The following is a 20,676-nucleotide window of genomic DNA, read 5'->3' on the forward strand; positions in this document are numbered from 1 at the left end:
GCATTTTCTTAATCTGACGAACACAAGTTTGACGCCCAATTTTTACATTGTAACCGTCAGATTAAGGAAATGCGTGCAAATAATTATCAGATTTAGTAATAGCACAATTATAGCGTTAATTTGGACTAATATGACCAAATCCACAATCTGCTTAGCAATTTGTTGAACCCCCCACCAACCCCCCACCAACCAAGGGCTCAACATAGATGGCTAAAAGGGGTAAAGGTAGACAACATGGGGTAGCAAGATATCATTCATATCTTAATCTGACGCGCTCGAGTAAACACAAAAATCCCCTCTTGGGCTCCCCTACCATTATAATCAAGGCTTCATAGGTTTAATACTATTCAAGTGTTTAGTGTAGGTGTGATTAGGTAGTAGGTTTTATTTACAAATACAAGTACCTAAGGCATTTTCACACAGTCCAGATTCAATATCGGTACCCCTTAGTGTAAATTTCATTCGATAGCGTGGCGTGACGTAGATATAACGCGTTTGCGTTAAGTCACATTTTGTATGGGATTTCGAACAGCGCGCCAAGCGGGACGTTTTGGAAACTCACAGAATTGGAAAGAATTGAGTGATTACCACTACGTACTCCCATATTATAAGTAGGTACAGGTACGTAAGTGTAGGTACTTACTAAAAACTGTCAATAGGCTCCACCGTTGAAGAGGTCTGGTATGTGTCAGTCTCAACATACTCGCATGGGTAATAGCAGGACTTCTGACACTCACATTTGTTCTTATCGAACTCAGCTGTAAGTTAAGTATTTTATAAATAATAAATAAATATTAAAGGACCATCTTACACTGGTCGATCTAGCTATACGAGGAGTCCCCCTTTAAATTATTTATCACAAATATTAAGTAGTCACAAGTGATAAATGATTAAACACACAAATGAATGCCCTTACTAAGATTCGAGCCCGGGACCTCTTGCTTCGTAGACAGGGTCGCTACCGACTATAGTACGGGAAGTAGTGTCATAAGGTGCAAATTTTGGTATCGGATGAATTCACTTAGCACAGATGTAATATACGTAAAGCTAAGCTAATAGAGCCCGGTAGACATCCGCCACCCCCTGGCAGGTAGGCAGGGCGGGCAGTCAAAGTCATTTGTAATGGATTCAAGCTTTCAACTGCTTTTTAACCCCGTTAGAGGATGAATTTTTAAAAACGCTGACATTACTTTTCTTGCATTCTAATAATATGCTCATTTAAAAAGTTTCAAGCCCCACACTTGAAAAAAATTCTGATCTCCATACAAATTTTCAGCCCCTATGTCGCCACCTTAGGGGATGAATTTTCAAAAACGCTGAAATTAGTGTTCTTGTATTTCAATAATATATCTTTTAACGAAGTTTGAAATTCCTAGATTAAAATAAAACATGAACCCCATACAAACTTTCATCCCCTTTTTAACCCCCTTAGGGGTTGAATTTTTCAAAATCGCTTCTTATTTCTTGTACATATTATAAATGTAACCTGGTGTGCAAATTTCAACTTTCTAGCACTTGTAGTTTCGGCTGATAATAGTAATAATTGAATAAAAAAAATAGCAAACCGATTTTGATTTGAGCGTCAATATATTTTTTTTTCTATTAAAATGTACATTAAATGTCTCAAATATGAATTCCTCATGCCCGATTTATCTGGAAATGATACCAAACTCGAGGTGGTAGGTAAAATAGAAGCCGATAGAAGGCGTGTAACTTTGGATGCCCCCCTGCCTACCCACCAGGGGGTGGCGGATGGCTACCGGGCTGGATTGGCTTAGCTTTCCGTATACTTCATCTGTGCCAAGTGAATTCATCCGATATTGCACGTCCCATACATTGGGTGACACTACTTCCCTCACTACTAGGCTAATTGTTGCATGAGATAATTGAAAGTTCATACGGAGCCTAAACGAACTCGTACTTGACCGGTATTTTATTTAAAAACTGCTACTTACAAAAATGGTTGGGCAAATTCACCTGAAATTCTTTCGGCGCACGGCAGGCGGCGCGCGTCACAGAGAGGAACGCCTGGCGGCCTGTAGTAGAAGGGAAGCAAGCAACCGCATCTTTGAATCAGGTGGTCCATCTTGCATTCCACAAGGCAGTTTGTTCTGCGTAAAATATTGGACCAAATGATAATAATTTGCCCCCAACAGAGACTTCGCTAGAAATTCTAGATCCTTAACCTATATCTGTAACCTAACGCAAATACCTAAAATCCACCAGAAGTTGCTGCCAGACAGCATGGCTCCCTATTTCAGCGGCCACGCGCGGTCCCAAATGCCGGTCCCGCATTGGCTTATAAAGCCACGAGAGACGTTGTCCCTCGCATACGGACTCTGCTTAAATCATCTGTCAAGATGTTAAAGGCCTCTCCTCACGATGATAACCCCTAGGCCTAAGCAGCATTATTTTGTGTCTGAGGCGAAAATCTTGACATTAGGACTGCATGGGGCATGGATTGGATACTTTGGGACATTGAGCCAGTAACGTAAGTAAGGTTTATGATAAACAAAAGATACTTATTATAACTCTTGAAGAACCGCAGCTGCTTGCTTTCAGTCCTGCATCCTCTGAGCTGTTCCCCTATGAACCTGGAGTCGTCAGTGACTTCGAGGTATTTTGTGTGGAAGGAGGACCACAACTCTGTTCCAGGGGAGAGGGCTGTGCCGTTGGACGTGCCGTCAACGTAGCGACGGTTTCTCTGGATGGCTAGCTGGAAGGAAATTTAATTTTAAACAAACATACATCCAAGCAATCCAAGAAAAGCGACTTATGGCGGTCACGACCCTCAGTCATGAAATGAGGTTACGACGAAGAAGAAGAAACATACATATGATTCCAGAAGGAAGTGTCGCGGTGATCGTATTTCAGCAAAAAAGTCAAGAAATTCGGTATCCGCGCAAACGTGGTCGATGTGCTGCAGTATCTTGGCAGTTTCATTAGAATGCGTAGTGAAGTGAAGTCTGTACCTTTCCTATTAAAAGTAATCTATTGCTAAACTAGGTGGTTCATTGTATTCACCCATTTGTAGGAGAGATCCACGTTGTCCAAGTGCTGGCTCTGATTGACAGCAACCAAGAGTGAGGAGTACGGACCGACCTCGCTGGAGTACCATACACGGAGCTTCGTCGTCGTGTCACCGCCCAGTTTCATGTCCCTTGAACACAGTCAAACAGGCGGATCTTACATTTAAAATAAGTTTTAGATCAAACATTTTATTATTACAAGCTTTTATTTAACTTGCAATGTACCTATGTAAATATTAGGTCATTACCTATGAAATTGGCGTTTTGTTCGGAGAATTTCAACGAAACACGAATTTCCATACAATTAATTTTGCGGATATTTTTTTGATGGCTAATTCAAACCAAACAAAATTTTTCCAGTAATTTTTGACACCTTTAAGGTATGTTTTCAATATCTCCATTTCTTGAAAATTGGTACCATTAGAAAAATATAAGTAATTTTAATACTCGAACCGACAGCACATGAAAAGACCTATTTTCAAGGCTTAATTCTGAACACTTAACAATAAAAAATAACAATTAATTGCTGTCAAGCAGTTTGGCGAAATCATATTGTAGTTTTATTGTAATTGTGTATGTACTTTTGTAAAAAAAAAAAAAACTAGGATCAGACTTATATCTATGAACAAAAACGCCAATTTCATAGGTAAGGACCTAATATGTAACTATGTTTGTACGGGTCAAATCTTGCAAGCTAAATTTGACCCACTTGCCGCCTTTCAATGAAGCTGAAAATTTGCATACATATGTAAGTCGGATGACAATGCAATATTATGGTACCATTGAGCTGATCTGATGATGGAGACAGGAGGTGGCCATAGGAACTCGGTGATAAAATAACGCAACGTAATCATGTTTAGGGTTGTTACAATTGCCTCGATGAGTATTAAGTAGTTGACTGTGGAAAAAAAGTACAGTCGATGATAAAAACTAGTATCATAATAATTGAATTTTTACAAAAGCTGAAAATTTGCATACATATGTAAGTCGGATGACAATGCAATATTATGGTACCATGGAGCTGATCTGATGATGGAGACAGGAGGTGGCCATAGGAACTCGGTGATAAAATAACGCAACGTAATTGTGTTTAGGGTTGTTACAATTGCCTCGATGAGTATTAGTTGACTATAAAAGCTTGTCGCGAGATTTAAGTAGGTACTCTTATTTACTTCATATGAAATTTTTGAAACTGTAAATCCATCAGATCAAGATATTTATTTAACTTGTTTATCTACAAAGGTTAATCCGCGAATTTGGATGCATCGGCGATTGCTGAGCAGGCAACCGCCGACCCGTGCCCCGCCTCCCGCCCGTCTACGTCACCGGAGACGCGCACGTCACGCAAGAGTACGTTAACCCCGAAACGTTCTTACGCTGCTACTGCTGCTAAGCCGCCTGCTGCGTCCAAGCCTAAGCAGCGGCCGAAGAAAGGGGTGCAGAGCCTACGTGAACCTGTTCACAAGGACCAATCACAGCCGACTCTAAGGGAGTCGCGACGCGACGAGGACGGTTTCAAGGTGGAGAAAAGAAGAAAACCGGTTCGCCAGAATCAGTGTGGTACCGCACCGACTGGACCTAACCATTTGCTGCGTCCTGCAACACCGTCGACGCTGCTGTATGTGTCCCGTCTACATTACCTTACGAAGGTCGATGACATTGTAAAGTATCTGAAAACGAAGACCGCATTCATCCTGAGGGTCGCGAAGTTGGAATCTCGACACAATGCGAATTTTAATTCGTTTGTGGTGAGCGTTCCGACTTAAGACGAAACGGGAGCTGAGCTAAAAGTCAATTTTGAGATTTCAAGCTGAATATACCCGTCGCTCTGACGGGGCGTGAGAGACTGTATTTGTGTGTGTAATGCACGCACACAGATGCGTACGCTTGCACCCGCGCGCGCCTCATTGCCGACAATTTGCAATGTTATTTTTCGTGCGTTACTGCCACGAGGCGTTCACTTATTACTTACTGTGTTGCGATTGAATTTTTTGACCCGGCTTACGTTTACGGAACTCGATAATCTTTCTACTACTGTGACTTGGCTTTGTTTACTTGACTTTGCTGATCAGCTTATTGTTTTGGACTCCGTGAGTTGTGGTTACCTATTGGACCGCACGCAATTCATCTACCTTTATTCAAGTAATTAAGCGTAATTAGCCGAAACCTTTATAAGAGTGTAATTCATAAGAAGTACATAAGATATAATTTATGTACTGGTTTGCTGTTAGCTTTTAATTGTATCACTTTACATATATGTTACTCAAATAACTAACACGGTTACACTGTTGTAAGAACATTATTTTTCAGGTAGGCCTTATTATACCTACTATTATAGGCCTTATTACCTCCTAGTACCTTAGTAGTAGTAGTACTACTACGGAAATTGATTCAAAGACTCAAGACTGACTTAAGTGGCAGTAGGGTGTAGGGTTTTTTCTAGGCTTAATGAGTTCGCTGAAGCTTATTTTTTATACTTAGCGCACAGAACCACTAGTTTAACAGTATCAGCTCTAACCACATGTCACCATTTTGTCCTTTACATAACAAACTCAGGGGCCCAGAATATCCGATGTACCTATCAAATCAAGGTTCTGTACCAAATAAGGCCCGGTTATTATAGTTCGTTATTTTTTAGCATTAGAAAGAAGGTAAACAATCATGACGTGTCTTTTTATTAATAATTATTGAAAAACGCTTTCAAAAATTAGTTTATATTACTTATGAAAGCAAAAGAATATAAAAAAGTATATGATTAATACATACATACATACATACATACAATCACGCCTATTTCCCGGAGGGGTAGGCAGAGACCACGGATTTCCACTTGCTACGATCCTGACATACCACTTTCGCTTCCTTCACATTCATAACATTCCTCATACACGCTCGCCGGTTTAGGGTGCTCTTGCTCATTAATATGATTAATATGATTTATAATTCTAACATATTTGCTATGACTTATTTTTCAATGGTAATTTTTAATAAGACATGTCAAAATCTGTTACCTTAATGCAAAAAAAACGAACTTTAAGCGTGCTAACTTTCAAAATTTCATTTTTTATAAGATAGTATAAGTAGATGGGCAAAAATTTTGCGTCCATGTCCACCAGTGAGTAAGTGATTGAGATACCTAAACATTTAACTTTATAATGTAAAATGATATAATTTACTAACCTACTCGTTTAATTTCAGGTAGGTTGAATAAGGAACCAAGTAACCATGGGGAGGAGCAGTATTTACTAACATTTTCTTTTTGGGTCTTCAGAGTGTATCGTTTCCTTTTTTTTGCACATATTACACTTAAATATATATTCTCTGTGTAAACCCTTACGTCTTTCAATGACAAAGGCAAGATCAGCAAATGTACAATTTGTATGATCGTGCCTGATATTTGAGATCACAGAAAATAAATATTTTAAATCCACTATTCTGCGACCTTCTAAAATTTTGTTTTATCATGATTCATGATCAAAAAGCTCGGATTCAATAGTCATATCAAACGTCGATTATGCAGTTGATGATGAGCTTGCATTTTCTACCATTGGTGCTGCAAATGCATCAACCGGTGGCGATAAACTTTGCCCTCTTGTAAAACAAATTACTATTGTGATTGTGTCCAGCAAAAGGCCAAAATTCGGTTTACTTTCCTGTTTAAAATAGAACCGTTTTTCCCCCGAAGGGTAAAAAACGGATATTTAGGTTCCTGCCGAAGCTTGAACCACATTATGAGATAACACCCTTGTAACTCAGCCCTAATCAAGCGAATTCATCAACTAGTAGCGCCATCTATCGCGCTACCCAAGTACTAATGTCGCCCGGTTACCAGCGCGCGGCTGCTTTCTCTTCAGTACCACATAAGCCGGCAAGGCCCTTAGGTGTGGTTCAAGCTTCGGCAGGAACCTAAATATCCGTTTTTTACCCTTCGGGGGAAAAACGGTTCTATTTAGGTCTCCGTGCCTTCGCTTGAACCACATTATGAGACGTGTTTAAACCTCTGCCGGCGCTGGCCCGGGCGTACTGTGACTGATAATAATTAAATTTATGCAAAAATCACTTGATAAGAATATGGGCTTGAAATTTATTCCGTATTGATATACTAAAGGATTGTTTACGTCAAACCTTAACTAGATTTTCCTTATTTGTAATTACCGATAGACGAGACAATTGTTAGCACTGACTGGCAACATAAGTTATCCATTGCGACTATAAAACTACTTAACTTTTTATATAAAACAAAACTGTGTGACTATTAGTTGAAAGACTGTCCCTAAAATCATAATTAAAGACAAGAAGGTACTTGTAGGTCGTACCAATTTAAGTGTAACCACTATCTGAAGTAGTAGCTCTGATGCATGTAACGTGAACCTCATCGAGTGAGTTTTACATTAAACCCGTCCAAATTACCTGATTCTTTCATTACAATAGCCCACTAGGTGATAAAAAGGTTTTGTTGTATGATGTCATGATATTACTACTGCTTATCTACCGCTTAACACAAATAAAGCACTGCCGGCCCATCCACTATTTAAAAATTTTGTAACTAATTGGAAAAGCTTGGGTCCTCTCTGATTTATCGTATTTTCCAACAATTTAATGTCAATTGGTAAGTTGCATCATAGGCCAGATGTAATGTAATATGACTTTTAATGTGGATAAATAACCAAAGGTTTGTATAGGTACCCACTACAATACGATATTGACATTATTTAGATATTAATACATAGTTATTGACTAGGTATACCAGGTTTATTTTTTAATGGGCTATCATTACATAAGGACAACTTATTCCGTAAATGTGTTAAAAATTATAAACATGATGTTCTTATTTGTGGAAGCAATTGAGATTTATTTCGAATCAAGTACTCCTCTGCCTGAAAGTAGCATCAGAAAGTGAAGAAGAAAATACAACACTTCATGATTTAATGTGTGCGTTACTAACAAGTAACAACTCTCAACAACCTAGCAGTAGTTTCAACTGAGGCGATAATACATCCTTCCTTACTGATTAGTTTTAGGTGACGGTTGCTTTAAAAACAACCATATTAATAGTAAGCCATGAATAGATATTAATTCTTATATGAAATGGTAGGCTCCTACCTATTTTAAGTGTCAATTATGCTGCTAAATTTATTACTCCCCACAGATAACTGAAAACTTGCCATTGGCTGGTGCCGGGTCAACCAAGCTTATATTATATGCTTGTCAGTCATGCAAGCGAATGTAACGAATGAACAGAATCACTGACACGAAGGTGACAATCGTATGGAGGCGATGATTATGAATTTAAAGTGATGCTGACAACTCCAGTTATTGTGGATGGCATCTCACCATGATGTTGTGCGTAGACTGAAGATCCGTCTACCAAGTAGGATATTTTAGAAGATTTTTTAATCTTTGAATAATTCCAATGCCTTCACCCATAATTTTTAGGCTAATTATAATAAAGGCTTGTAATTGTAGGTTGTTTAATGTTCACTCTTTCTGGTGGCAAGCTGATTCCCAAACTGAAGATCCGGGGAAGTTGGCTCAGAAGATTGAATTCACAAATAGGCTTGACGCTTTGTTAGCACAGTTGGACAGTATAGGGCAGGCAGGCAGCAGCTCTAGCGACAGTGTGGCAGCAGTGACTCAGGTTTCACAGGCAGTCCCTACTAGGGAGCTACAAGTTCACTGCTCCGGAGACAAAAATGTGGCTAAATGGGGAGTCAAGTTTAATGGTAACACAGATCCGAGGTCTTTCCTAGAGCGTGTCGATGAACTCAAGTTGGCTTATGGTGTGTCAGATGTGGTTTTGTTTAACTCGGCAGCTCAATTGTTTGTTGATCAGGGTTTGCTTTGGTACAGAGGTATAAAGGAACAAGTTTCTTCTTGGAATGACTTAAAAACCATTTTATTAGATGAGTTTGAGCCTGCAAACTTTGATTTTCGCCTAAGGTGTGAGATTCTTGCAAGAACACAGGGTTTAGAAGAGCCAGTGCACATTTATTTTGCAATTATGTCTTGTCTTTTTGGTCGCTTGAAGAATCCATTGCCGGAGGAGGAAAAGTTGCAGATTTTGATGAATAACATTAGGCCTAGCTTCTCACAACAACTGGCATTAGTAAAGGTTGATTCTATAGCCGAGCTGAAGGATTGTTGTAGGAAATTAGAGCAGGCATCACAGCGTACGCAGTATTTTGTTGAGCCCAACAAGTCTGGTTCGGCTCACACACTTAGTAGTGATTTCGCATATAAAGCCAAGTCCAAGCAGGTGAACGCAGTAGATGTTAGTAGTAGCAAGCGTTCACAAACATTTAGTAGGTCGCCAGCGCAAGCGAAATCGAGTGGGCAACAAAGTAACGCTGTTAGGAACGTCCAACGCTCGTCCACGCAATCCATACATGCACAGAACTCTGCCACGGTTCCTACTTGTTATAAATGCGGTGGCACTGCGCATGATTTTAAGAGATGCAGGGCTAAACCATCTAAAGGCGAGATTATTTGTTATTCATGTGGTACAAAAGATCATATAGCGAGGAATTGTCCGAACCGGCTGTCACAGACAACACAGACAGATCGTAAACGTCAAAGTCAAAGCGCGGAAATACGTTCCGTTTCACAGACAAAAAACGAATAGGGCCGAATTGTAGCAATATTTTTCCGGATAAATTGAGTGCTTCAATGAAAAAATTCTTAAGTTATAATTCGATTGCTACGATTCTCTTCGCACCTAGGGAAGGTGACATTCGGCCATATTTGAAACTTAAGGTGTGTAATTTTGACATTTACGGTTTGGCAGACTCAGGAGCTGCAGTTTCAATTTTAGGACGGCAGTCTTATAAAGATTTTATTAAGTTTGGATTTGAGCTCCAACGAATGGAGTCTAATACATGTAGCGTTGCAAATGGCGTCGTAGTCCAGTCACTGGGGTACATTTTTGTTCCGGTAACATTCAAAAATGTTACAAAGGTTATTCAGTTTTATGTTGTGCCCAGTATTGTCTCGGACGTTATTTTAGGCGTGGATTTCTGGCGCGCATTTAATTTAGCGCCAGAATTATTTGACAGCATCGACTACATAGAAAGACCAAACAATTATTTAAGTTTGTCCAGTATTTCAGTAAATCCGGTGAATACCATTCAGGCATACGACAATTTAACTTCAGCACAACAAGAACTAGCCGACTCAGTGGTAGGGAAGTTCAAGGATATCTCGTTCGAGGAAAAAGGATTAGGTAGGACGTCGTTAGTCGAACACGTAATTGACACTGGCGATGCCCAGCCTATTAGAACGCGACAGTATCCGCTCTCTCCTGAGAAGCGTGCAGCTTTAAGTTCCGAATTAGACCGGATGTTGAAGTTAGATGTTGTTACTCCGTGCGAAAGTCCCTGGAACAACCCGGCACTTTTAGTGAAGAAGCCAAATGGGGACTGGCGGTTTTGCTTAGACTGTAGGAAACTAAATGCAGTATCAAAGGGCGACTCGTATTCCATGCCATACATTCCGCAAATTTTAGATAGCTTAAAGGAAGCACGATACCTGTCGACCATTGATTTGAGCTCGTCGTTTTGGCAAATACCGCTAAATGAAAGTTCGCAGGAGAAAACTAGTTTCTGTGTCCCTGGTCGTGGGTTATTTAAATTTAAAGTCATGCCTTTTGGGTTGTGTGGCGCGAGTGCGCGACAACAACGGCTCATGGATAAACTCATTGACCACAACATAACCAGTGACATAGAGAATGGTATGGTGTTCTGTTACGTGGACGATATTGTCATATGTTCGTCAGATTTTCAGACACATCTGCTTCTTTTGAACCGTGTGTTGGAAAAGTTGAAAATGGCTAATTTAACGATAAATTTCGGCAAGTCAAAGTTCTTTAGACAGTCCATTAAGTACTTGGGTCATGTCGTTGATGAATTAGGTTTAAGAACTGACCCAGAGAAGGTTTCAGCCGTTTTGAACTTTCCCATACCCACGACTTCTCGTGAAGTAAAGACGTTTTTGGGCATGTGCTCTTGGCACCGTCGGTTTATAAGGAACTTCGCAAGTATAGCAGCGCCTTTAAATAAATTAACTTCAAAGGGGAAGAACGCCCCGGCTTTTCAATGGTCTGTTGAGGCCGATAACGCTTTCAACACCTTGAAGAATGCATTAGTGACAGCTCCGATTCTGGCGGTTCCAGACTTTAGCAAAGTTTTCTCGGTACACGCTGATGCATCTTCATATGGCGTAGGTGGCATGCTCTCACAGACTATTGATGGCCAGGAGCATCCTATTGCGTACGTTAGTCGTTCTCTGAACAAGTGTGAACGTAATTACAGCGCGACGGAAAGAGAGGCTCTTGCGGTTTTGTTTTCGGTTGAGAAGTTCCAAGCATATTTAGGCTCGCGTCGGTTTAAGGTGATTACGGATCACGCGTCACTAAAGTGGTTCATGAACCTGGAAAATCCATATATTATCATATTCTACTTACTGTTTGTGGCAAAATAACAACAGCATGAGCTCCCTAGCTCATGGATGCAGCGGCTACTGCATAACCAAGCCTCTGATCGATGCTACCAGAGCATGATGTACTTCGCTTCACTGTTTTATGTATAAAAGATGCCCATCCAGGGCGAAACCCAGCCAGGAAATGATCTCAAACCATTCTGTCCCTGGGATGACACAATCAAAATAACAGTAACTAATGAAATTCATGGAATAATTTTATATGCAAGTATAACCCAAAGAAATAAATCATATTCAATTATTTGAATATATTTCAACCTATTTTGTATTTATAAATTAAGTTTTTGATTTAAATATTTATTAATATTATTCCATAAATTTAGGATTTAATTTGAAGTAGCAACACCATCAGCTTCAATTTGTTTCCTATTGGCAGAGTGCCTGTCATGTATATTGTTGCTACATCAAAGACTTCCTTGCCATAGAACAAAACTACACTATATTCGAGACAATCCTAAAAACGTTAAACTGAACTAACCATACAAAGTGCCGTGTCACATTTGAAAATCCATCGGGCAGGTTGGCACGTTGGGGTTGCAGACTGTCTCAATTTGATTTTGATATTGAGCACAGGAAGGGCTCCGACAATGTCGTACCTGATGCGCTGTCCAGGCTCATGAAGGTTGACGCCGTGGACCAAGTGAATCCTAACGACGTGACTGACGAATGGTATGACAGGACGTTTAAAGGTTGTGAAACTTTGCCGGCCAATTTCCCAAACTATAGTATTAGGGGAGGGAAATTGTACCGGTTGAGTAAAAACAAGTATAATCTTTTGCGAGAGTTTGACTGGAAAGAGGTAGTGCGCAAGGGTGATAGGAACGCTGTTTTACACGCGAATCATTGCGAACCAACCGCGGCACATTTTGGAGTATTTAAAACTCATAGGCGGTTGTCGTTGACATACTATTGGCCAGGGATGTATAAGGACGTTGTCGATTTCGTGAAGGCTTGCGATACCTGTGCAGCCTATAAGCATTCACAGAAAGCGACTCCAGGTCTAATGGGACAGCCAAAAGTATGTGATCGACCGATGTTAGCGTTAAGTATTGATTTGGTAGGTCCCCTTCCGCGCTCTCGTGCAGGATTTACGTTTTTGTTTGTGGTTACGTGTTGCTTTTCAAAGTATACGCTTCTTTTTCCGCTTCGCCGCGCAACCAGCGCGTTGGTGGCGAAGACTTTTGAGCACCATGTCATTTTGAAGCACGGTGTACCTGAAACCGTAATTACTGATAACGGAGTTCAGTTTACGGGATCGGAATTTAGACAGTTGATGAAGCGTTATAACGTACCTAAAGTTTTTTACGGACCTCGATATACTCCACAGGTAAACCTGGTTGAGCGATACAATAAAACGGTCATGACAGCTGTAGCTTCGTACGTAAAGGAGAACCATAGGACTTGGGACGAAAAATTGCACCAAATTCAGTTTGCAATAAACAGTGCAGTGAATGAAACCACAAATGAGTCTCCTTTCTTTTTAGTTCATGCTAGAGAGCCAGTTATAAATGGGTCGTTTTATAAGGACACAGATAGGGATTACGAGCCGGGTGTACCTAGGGAGGAATATGCGGGTAATTTCGGGATTTTAAAGGATATTTTTCATCAGGTTAGGTTACGTTTATTGAGAGCACACGAAACAAATGCTAGGAATTATAATTTGAGAAGACGTCCAGAACAATTTGCAGTAGGCGATTTAGTATGGAAACGTAATTATGTGCAGAGTGACGCACAAAATTTCAGGATGGCGAAACTCGCCCCGAAATATGTTAAGTGTAGAGTAAAGGCAGTGTTGTCGCCTTTAGTCTACGAGTTAGAGACGGAAGATGGTCACTGTATAGGATCATGGCACATTAAAGACCTGAAAGGGAAGGTAGCAGCTTCTGGTTTGGTGAACGGTGGACGTGCGGCTCGCGTACAGAGTACTGCTCGCCGCGCCACCATCGTTGACTGAACAGGGTGAACGGTGGACGTGCGGCCCGCGTACAGGGTACTGCTCGCCGCGCCGCCACCGTTGACTGAACAATAGAGCTCATACAGGTTTTTGTGGTTGTAGTTTAGCAACAGTGTTAAATATTGCAAAGTCATATTTAATCACCAATTGTCAGAGACGTGGCGAACAGGTATAACTGTTTCACCACACAGTATGAACGTGGAAGGATGCTACGAACTGAAAGGGATGAATGTATGGAGCGGCGCAACCATAGCTCAATTAACGTCAAGAGCGTCGTCTTTAATGTGGGATTATTTTTTGCTGTCGTGCGAGGTCACGCAGAAATTTGGGTGTTATGGTGCTGATGGTTTTAGCCAATACGTGGCGGATTCCGTGCATGTGTGGATTGGCGTTGTTTTTTTGGTGTGAGAAGGAGAGGCTTTATTTTGTGAGGTATCGCAGGGCGCGCACTGCATACCGCGGACGTTGTTTTTCGGTTTGGTTATGTAGTCCGTTTATTTTTTTCTCTCAGCACACGTTCTCAGGCACATAACACATAATTATAATTTAGCTAACTAGCGGTTGGTAATTTTGGATATTTTGAATTTAGTTTGGAATGCAAATTTCGTTATTTAGCTACTCTAGTTTATATTAGTAAACTTAGTAGTAGGAATTGTTTGATTTTAATTTTGCCCGGTCTAGCGGAGAAGATTTTGAGTATGCTGAACATCGGTCCTGGCAGTTGGTTTGGTTTTGCCAGCGCAACTGGGTAAAGTTGTGCTGGTAGAACCAAGGGATGGTTTACTGGATAGTTGGATATTGCGATGTGGATTTTTCCGGCTGTGCGGATACCACATTTTTTTTGTAGTTAGGTTGGTGGGTTCGAGATAGAAAATTCAAAATTTATTAGTTTATTGGTTTTGGTATGTGGAGTTGTGTGGTTTACTTTGGCTTTTCTGTTGGATAGGGATCTCGTTCCTGCGACAATCACTTCGGTGGTGGTTTTTGTTTAGGGTTCTCCCATACTAAGTATGGTTGAGGTTGTTTTGTTTGTGTTTTTTTTTCGTTTCTTGTGACACATGATTTAGATTTAGATAGTCGCTGAGGACAGCGAGCGTTTTACCCTTGGTAAAACGCAACAGCGGGGAGAGGGGTATTGTGACACGGCACTTTGTATGGTTAGTTCAGTTTAACGTTTTTAGGATTGTCTCGAATATAGTGTAGTTTTGTTCTATGGCAAGGAAGTCTTTGATGTAGCAACAATATACATGACAGGCACTCTGCCAATAGGAAACAAATTGAAGCTGATGGTGTTGCTACTTCAAATTAAATCCTAAATTTATGGAATAATATTAATAAATATTTAAATCAAAAACTTAATTTATAAATACAAAATAGGTTGAAATATATTCAAATAATTGAATATGATTTATTTCTTTGGGTTATACTTGCATATAAAATTATTCCATGAATTTCATTAGTTACTGTTATTTTGATTGTGTCATCCCAGGGACAGAATGGTTTGAGATCATTTCCTGGCTGGGTTTCGCCCTGGATGGGCATCTTTTATACATAAAACAGTGAAGCGAAGTACATCATGCTCTGGTAGCATCGATCAGAGGCTTGGTTATGCAGTAGCCGCTGCATCCATGAGCTAGGGAGTAAGTAGAATATGATAATATGTGACGTCCCACGGTCAAAGGTACCTTATGGCGGGTATGGAGTTATGCATACCCCAGTAATCTACAATAAATAAGCTATCGATAACACAAAAGACCAACCTTCTAGGTTGCGTAGTTACAGAGATATGATTTTTTGAAAATAATGTTGTGAAATGAGCAACTTTACGATAGAGAAGTTTTAAGTTTAGCCGCCTAAAAAACTATGTTCCTGAAGTAAGTTACATAGTTGACTACAAATAATAATACCTTATATATCTGAGATTAAAAAAATATTGCGACTTGTTCTGTAATGCAAATAGAAACTTTTGATATCGACTGATTTATGTGTATACTAACCAATCTCTTGAAAATAAAGTTTTATTTCATTTTCACGATTGATTGCAATGAGCTCTCAAGATTTAAATTTTATCTATTAGAAAACGACACTGACAGACAGTTTAAGCAAAAAACAATACCGATTTAGAGGTGAAAATGTATTTTCTGACTTTTTCATATAAAATCACAAAATTGAATATTTTTACTTTTAATGTGACACACAATCAATTTTTCTGAGCACATATGAAAGAAATTCTGTCATTCAAATGAAATAAATCCTAAAACCCCAACTAAATACTATATTTAACCCCTTATGCCACTTTAAACTTACATAACAATAACAGTATTTGCTCCATACATTTACGAAAAGGTACCTTATGGAAATAAATCTAATAATACATCACTACAAAATATCAATCATATTACAGTTTATCTTTTATGAATAGAAAATATTAATTTACATTAAACTGCCCCAAATTTAATTAGTTCTTCGTCATAATAATCTTAAAAAAGACCAATAATTTGTATGTAATGAAAAGGTACCTTGTGGTCAAGTTACATGATGAGGCATGATGATGATGGAACAGTTAGGATAAACTAATAATATTTTGGGGTTAAGATGGTATAAATCGTCTATTTCTTATCAATAATATATTTCGGTTGCAATTGAAGATAAGCGGCATTGAGGTTCAATGACCTCAGATATTCCATAAGGTAATGCGTCGGGTATTGGCATTTTTCAGCAAACCAATGGCTGATTTACTGCATGCGACCAAACCAAATGAAGATTATTCTAGTTAAGAAAGACTTGACGAGAGTAACTTTGGTATAATAGCAGTCTACTTGGATTTGTGATGTCGGTCTATGTACGGTTATAATATTTGCGAGGCGCCCCAACCAGAACTGAAATTATCAAATTAGTTTTGCAGAATGCTAATACAGTTCTCTACCAAACTTCTTTTCCCGTATTGACTAGTTTTTTTGGGAATTTTCAATCTTTTTTCCATAAGGTACCTTTTCTACTAAACTCTGAGACGACATTACTAGGCTTATAACTAACTTATAACAAAAATAAAAACAGGTAAACAAACGTTACGCATTAAGGTTTCAGATCACACAATAAAAAAAAATTGAGCATTTTTTCACCTCTTTACAAAACATTTCATATCTCCGAAACTAGAAACCCTCATAAGGTACCTTTTCCCGTGGAACGTCACATATATATATATTATCATATTCTACTTACTGTTTGTGGCAAAATAACAACAGCATGAGCTCCCTAGCTCATGGATGCAGCGGCTACTGCATAACCAAGCCTCTGATCGATGCTACCAGAGCATGATGTACTTCGCTTCACTGTTTTATGTATAAAAGATGCCCATCCAGGGCGAAACCCAGCCAGGAAATGATCTCAAACCATTCTGTCCCTGGGATGACACAATCAAAATAACAGTAACTAATGAAATTCATGGAATAATTTTATATGCAAGTATAACCCAAAGAAATAAATCATATTCAATTATTTGAATATATTTCAACCTATTTTGTATTTATAAATTAAGTTTTTGATTTAAATATTTATTAATATTATTCCATAAATTTAGGATTTAATTTGAAGTAGCAACACCATCAGCTTCAATTTGTTTCCTATTGGCAGAGTGCCTGTCATGTATATTGTTGCTACATCAAAGACTTCCTTGCCATAGAACAAAACTACACTATATTCGAGACAATCCTAAAAACGTTAAACTGAACTAACCATACAAAGTGCCGTGTCACATATGGTTCGCGCTTGTGCTTGTGCGCTGGATTGTGCTTTATTGTTAGACTTAGCACGATTTGTGAGTTTTTAATGCTTTCGTATACATACGATCTTCTAATAAGAGTGTAAGAACCTCTTGACTGACGATGAAAGACTCTTTGAGTAAGAGTAGAGGAGGTGGACCTATCTACTTTAAATTGTAGTGCAACCTTTTCAAACCAATTGCGGAACTTTCATAACACCCAGACAAATTAAAACATTATTATTTGTATATTGGTCCGAACCAGTAAGTTCTTGGCATTATACCATTGCAGTGGCACAAACCACGGGTGTCTCATGATGTCATCTAATCTCAAGTGCTGCGCCAGCACCGGCGCGCGCGGGCTATGCTGTGGCACAATTCCTGTCAAACTTTAACACGTGTAGACGCGTTCATTACCAAATATTAATTTGATTACTTAATTTGTACTTTGAAGCTCCAATCCGCATTAGGACAGAGTGGGGACTATAGCCCAAGCCCTCTCGCGAGTGAGAAGAGGCCTGTGCCCAGTAGTGGGACGTATATAGGCTGAATTATTATTATTATTAATTTGTAGGTACTTTTGATTAGAAATTTAGCAATACAAGGACGTTGTATGTTGTTTATTGGCTTTCGTGCAATCAAGTTATGTATCATTTGATGATCTTGAGGGAACCCTAAGGTTAATTAGGCATCATGATGCCCACAAATAAACAATTATTTGATGATCTAGGCCTTTCTGCGACATATTATATTCATGTCACTACCTTGACGTAACCATACAATAAATAATAGTATGTACTATTACGACAGATTATGACCGTAAGGTGGCGCAAGCGCGAGCAGGCGTCCGTTCCATAGCGGTGCGCGGCAACTACTAGTGCTAGACACCAAAATTGTTATGGGCCGCATGTACTTGTAGCGACGCGACGAAATCGCGGAGTGAGCTACGCCTGACGTAACGTTGATATATGTCTACTGACATCTCATATTTACTGTATTTAATGATATAAGCATATTATCATGAATATATAAATATATGAATTGTAGTTGTCTTCACAACTAATGCTGTAATTCTATTAGCAGCGCATCTGCCCTATAACCAAGACACGATGATTTTGTAGGGTACTACACCTGGAACTCTAATTGATTGCATTGACGATGACGTTTCCAATTACATGCCCTACGAGACCTGTTACAACAGTATGCTGTAAACCCTGGACTACTACCTTTCAGCTAAGCTTATTGTACTTAGATCTGGCAATGACAGCAGAACTAGTGTTGATTTTCAGAGTAAATTGCAGGCTCTATTTAACCGGCGAACATATTTGTAGTCATGAGTCACTACTGGGATCATATTTCACTTAGATCTTGCATTTTTTCCTGAACCACCGTATGTTGTTGTTCTTTTATAAAATCACGTAAGTACTTCCTTATCTGCAAAGGAAACCTCTCATCTGGAAATCGAAAGAAGGATATTTCTGATCCGTGTTCTTTCAGAATCCGGTATCTGCTATCGGTGACTGCCTGCAAATATTTTCTACATATTACGCATGTGTGTACGTTTACGTACGTTGTACGTTTGTATGTACGTTGGCTTGCCCCGCAGTCCACATGGTTTCAAAGTTTCTGAAGTGACTTCATTTTAATTTGTCTATTTGGAGAAATTAAACAATCATCGTTTAGATGTAAAGCCGTGGACCGTGGCTATTGGTTCGACAGCTTAGTTCTCTTAGGCGGCTTCACCTCTAATTCAATTCGCGATTTTTCGAAACAGAATCAGTAACTCCACTCTAACTAAACTACCGAAAAATCTTTTCATAAATTCTTTATTTATTTACATACCTTGAAGGGGAGCTTCATCTTCTACATAGGCATAACATTTACCACTAAAGAAACCGATGTTTCACCTATTGAACAATCATGGGTAACTATGCGGATTGCCATACTAATTTAATATTTTACTAGTTGGTCCTTTTAGACATTCTGTGAAAGCACCTCCTACAAATACCGTCTGTTTCTGATAGTTATATTACCAGTAAGAGTTCATTTCCTTTGAAATTGAACTATGTAACGTTTATGGTCAACGTTTTATGATGTATGATTGTTATACCAACGGCAGGTCGATTGACAACCCGCTGCTTAGATAATCTTCCGAAGTGGAGCTTGTTACTTGAATTTTGAACCTAATTTCACAAGTTTCTACCTGACTGATGTGAATAGAGCACTAATTACATTATAAATGCCTTTGTCAGTTCGGTCTATTGGACGGAATGCGATGGAAGGTACTTGCTGTTTTCTACGTGTTACTCTTAGTTCAGTGGTCTCTGTTTCACAGCTACATAGTAGACGATTTAAAGTAAGTAAAAGATTTCTCTTTGTAACAGGCCGCAATTTTTTAGCTAATGGTCAATATTTAGCGAGTATACAGGAGATGCTTCAGTATTCCCAAAGACACTATCAACCTGACTAGTCATTCATCATTCAAAAGAGGGATTTAGTGCGATGATTTTTCACTAATATATATGAGTATCATAAACTCTATTCTTTTCAGGTTTAGAGCCGCAATATAGAGATATCTCTTGTTAGCCTATGACAGAGCCGTTAATGAATTGGCATTCCTATTCAGAAGAGAGAGTTTTAGTTTTCTTTCCTTCTTTAAGGCTAACGTCCATTTTTCTTGCCTCCCCCTCTCTCTTTTTGGTATAGGATCTAGTTGGGCAAAGTATAACACAAGGTTTTTCACTTTGTACTTTTCCCTTTTCACAGTTTCTTAACTGCTATTTTTCATGCCGGTTAGTCATACAGTTTAGGATCCTCAGAATGTATATTTTTGATTTGTTTGGTATCTCACGGCAATTGTTTGTTATCGACCCAGACCAACATTTGTACACGACCAAGACGGAAACCTTCCTTTTTCCTGGCAGGTTGAGACAATAACTGTAACTGCATTTCGTTATCAATTTCGCGCCAAACCCGCTAATAGAAATTCTGCTGCTCGTCGTTCTAAAAGGTGACACACCATTTGGTCGGCTACAATGATGATGACGCCACTAACTAAGTCGTGCATTGGTTCATGACCATGCAGATCTTAAATGCGAGGCCCACCGTGCAGACATCGAACGATAAAGCGACCAATAAGACGTCCGTTACCGTATTAATGGTAGACCATGAGACAACGGTTTTTATTTAACAAGACAACGTCATTTCAATGTCATTTCATAGGACGATGCGATATCGTCTCATAGGACGACGCATTAATGTCTCACGATACGACAAAATGTAGTCTTATGGAACAATGCAATGTAGTCCTATGGGACGCAATATCCTCTCACGGGACGATACCACAGGATGGCGCAATGTCTTCTCACATGATGACGTAACTCATCGCGATGCCTGTCGTATCACAGGATGACGCCTTATCGTTTTACAGGACGACGCCT

The sequence above is a fragment of the Cydia splendana genome, chromosome 3 (genome assembly GCF_910591565.1).
Source record: "Cydia splendana chromosome 3, ilCydSple1.2, whole genome shotgun sequence".
Lineage (NCBI taxonomy): Eukaryota > Metazoa > Arthropoda > Insecta > Lepidoptera > Tortricidae > Cydia > Cydia splendana.